Raw genomic sequence first — 4,391 nt, 5'->3', positions numbered from 1 at the left:
TTATTCATCCGCGTCTGTGTATTGTTTTGACATATTAGAATTTGCATTGAGAATTTCAGTAGGCGTCACGAGCAAGCGCTCGCACTGGCATTTCCATGTTCCGACAGTGATACGTGTGATTTCTTTGGCGCCTATATTATTTTTTGTAGCAAAGGTCATAGACATGGAGGATGTTATTGGTATTTTATGGAGAAAACGACGTAAAATTAGTAGGGTATTAATTATCGTTAATAAAAAAACAATAATGATAATGACTGTATTTTGCACAAACCAAGGAATTCTGCTCTATTTTGCTGTAATTGGTGACGCAAAGTTTTTAAAATTGCTTTATTCTTTCCTGGATGTTGGGTTGGATATTTGATTAAGTTGCTAATTTGTCGTTTTTTGGACCATAAAGACAGCGAGTTATCTTATTGCTAAGTATGCAGCGCTTTTATATTTGTTTATTATTATGCACATATGTATTTTGAGTGATGTACTTTAAAAAACACATATACCTACCTCTCCTTGCAGTTGGGTAAAAAATCAGTCTCCTACCCGAACGTTCAAGGAGACTATACGAAATTCGAAACTCAAGGTTCATATCATACCAACCCTATCACTCTTTTATTAAACACTATTATCGTAAGGGGAATGGCACGATACATAGTTCGAAAATAGGACTACTACGAAGGCCAGGAACACAAATGATAACGGGGAATTCTCTTCTTTAGCTACTAGGTCTTCTTTAGCTAGGTAGGTACCTACTAACTGTAATTAAGTCAAACATTAAACTTAGACATTACGTGTTTAGTGATTTTCGGCTAGCGCTGCTGTCACAAAACATGCATTTGAACGCACATGTGCGTTTGCCCCGAAGATGTCTCTATGGCATATCACCCAGCAATTAATCCGCCAAACAAGCGTGACGACGTGACGTGAGTTATAGAGGTTATTTACCTTTCTGTGAAACATTTTCGTACTTATACCATTTTGATGTTTGTCATCAACGGTTCAAAAACCTTTGTGTTCAATTTATTTACAACTTTAATTTTGACCCCGCACATGCCATCCTTTTGTACCGTTAAGCAAATTGAATTAGGTACGCATTTTTAAAACACTCAAAGTTGTTGTTGTTTAAATTAACCGTTAAGCCAAAATATGAGTAATAAATGTAAACGTTTAGTAACATTACAATTTGAGCAAGAGGTGAGTAGTAATTTTTTGAATACCTTTTATTTCTTGTGACTCACTAAGTCATAACATCAAATAAAAATATTATATTATATATTATTAAGATTATTTATATTTATATTATAAAATCAAATGAACACAGCGACAAATTGATAAATAAGATTTAAAACAATATATTACGACTGCAATAAACAATAAATCATAAACAAAAAAAAGAAAAGTTTAGAAAAGTTCACAAAACCATCGATATTGTCATTAAAAAGTACGATATCTCTAAAACTGCTGAAACAGTCTTACTGAAACTTGCCATACCCCATATCGATTAAATTAACTTTCGACCATAAAACCGCATTGATCCATCCGTTTGGGGGCTATGATGCCACAGCGATATGATGATAGCGGTCAAGCTTATAACATCCGTCTTTAACTATGCTTGGAGGGGCCTAACTATTGCTTCAAATATTTAGCCTTTGTGTTTTTCCTAAAATCTAGGTCGTGCATCTATTCCAGTTTAAAATCATCATCATCATCATGTCAGCCGAAAGACGTCCACTGCTGGACAAGGCCCCAGGGCTCTCCACTCAGACCGGTCTTGTGCTTTTCGCGTCCCGCGATCTTAACCAGGTCGTCGCTCCATCTTGTTGGAGAATTACCGAGTTGCCATTCGAGAACCTTTTGACCCCAGTTTTGAGTTTAAAATGAGTAGTAATAATAATAGTACGATAAATTTCAACCATACATTTGTAGTAGCAAATTACTTATACTTCATTAAAAAACTAAACAAGTGCAGCACAAGTTTTAATCCAATTGAAACTGAGCTATCACTGATCAATTTAACTTGTTAATTAGTTTGGAAGTTTCCACAGTCTGCGTCCGCCATGCTTATCCTGGGCCAAATCATAAGTAATCTTTAGCTAAAATCCCAACATTTAATGAAGTTCTGTAACCATTGTTAACTATTTAATCCCAGCTTTACTCACCACGGTAGCCTTACTGAATTTAATTTATTTTATAATAAGGAAAAAAAACAAAACCACTAAAGGCTGCCAAAGACAGAAAAACATTGAGAAGCATAGTGCAACGAGCCGTCAGCATTTCATTATGATTATCATTGGCTTTTTGGAGTCTTTTTGTATTTTTTTTATTTCAACTCCAAATTTGTTTATTGAATCAGGCGTTACTTTGCGGAGGCCCATTATCAACGAACTAAAAGAATTTCTTTGCTCACCCGCGACCTTACGATAGCTAAGCTTATGCAAAATATGCGTGTTCATGCAGTTCCTCCACCTCCACACTGTAAGAAAACACACAAATCACACAAACCCATCTATCACCACCACCACACTGCACTGACGCGTTTCGAACTCAATCAGAGCTCATCTTCAGAGTGACACAACCGTACACCATGCTACCAGTTGTTAGACACAACATAACTTAGGTATCGTAAGGTCGCGGGTGACCATGGAAATTCTTTTAGTTCCAAATTTGTTACTTTTACGGGTATCCCGTAACCGTCAGCATTTCAGACTAGACACGACCTTCAGCAATGAAGAATACTGACAAAGAAGAAAATAAAAGGAAAGAAAACATTTATTATTCGTGGTAACATGGAAAAAATAAAATAAAAAAGTGCCTTTTACGTGGATAAACATATGACCATAGAAAGTTCGTCATTCCTGCAGGTGTTTCAAGTTTGCAGAACAGATTTTACCATCAATATATTTTTGCACGCTAGTCGGTATATTTATTTAACCAAATGTATTTTTTGTGACTAATAAGGTTTGTGTTTTTAAAATTCAATAGGGTTCTAAAGCGTTTCATTCGCCGTTCACCCTATGCTATGATAATCGACCTAATAAAACAACATGTCCATCAACTAAATAAATATCTTATTCACCACCAGTGTGGTGTGTAGTCGCAGCATTGTAAATATCTTATTCACCACCAATGTGGTGTGTAGTCGCAGCATTGTAAATATCTTATTCACCACCAATGTGGTGTGTAGTCGCAGCATTGTAAATATCTTATTCACCACCAGTGTGGTGTGTAGTCGCAGCATTGTAAATATCTTATTCACCACCAGTGTGGTGTGTAGTCGCAGCATTGTAAATATCTTATTCACCACCAGTGTGGTGTGTAGTCGCAGCATTGTAATTGGTTTTAGGTAATGGAAATTATCCTTAGATTTTCGTAACACACGGGAAGGGTGATTGGAATGCTTCAGAGCCACATTCAAATTAGCTTTGAGTTTGTGCACTTGTATCCTTACATCTATATATGACACACTGTAAATCAACGTATGTTACATGTGTGGACTGTAGGCAATTCGTGTTGCTTTAAAAATTACTTACTGTTGCACTTTCCCTACTTGTATTTTAGCTAAATATTAACAAGTTTTTTCCACTAATGTTCCAATAATCGGTGTAGATAATTTTGTTTCGGACACTACTTTTCTCTTCCTTATTTTGGCTTTTGCAGTTTGTCTTTCCGTGGTCAGTCATTTATTAGACCGACAAGGGTTACCTATATAATTGGATGATTAGTTTTTTGTTATAGCAGTCAAACTCAATAGTAGCTTAACCTTTTTACTGCTTTACATTAATTGTTTGATTTAGGCGTTACTTTCTACTATAAAAGTGTTTCCTTGTTACTTCGTAACCTTCGATGCAAAAGAGTATGTAGCTTTTGGAAAAACTTTGATCTAAATAATCTTTCTTTAAATATACTTTGAAAAGAGTAACTTAAATGAATGACTGACAAACAATACGCAACCTATATTTGTATAACATTATCGGCTTGACATTTGAAACGAACAATTACAATTGTTATAATAACCACCTAAATTGTACACATACCTACCATGTTTGAGCAAATAAATATTCTTTCTTTCCTAAACCACTGAAGCTAGTTTAAAGTAGTAGTACCTAGTAGTATTTGAAATTTGACAGATATATTCCACTTAAACGTACATACTCGCGTATTTGTGACTCGTAATTGCATTAGTGCTCTGATAGGCCGAGTGGGTGAATGCTAATTTAATTTGGAATTCGGTTTAGATAAGTCCCAGCGTAAATTATTGGATTCCCACAAGAGTTATGGGTTGTTTGTGCGAAAAGGCGATGAGTGCGAACATATCCAGGGCTTTTGCTTCGTCTTGCTTAGATTGATTTCTGTTTAGGGTTCTAAAAACCCAGTTTAGACTTGCAAGATAAGATAAT

This window comes from Choristoneura fumiferana, chromosome 14 (genome assembly GCF_025370935.1).
Source record: "Choristoneura fumiferana chromosome 14, NRCan_CFum_1, whole genome shotgun sequence".
Taxonomy (NCBI): Eukaryota; Metazoa; Arthropoda; class Insecta; order Lepidoptera; family Tortricidae; genus Choristoneura; species Choristoneura fumiferana.
This window is presented reverse-complemented; position numbering follows the sequence as displayed.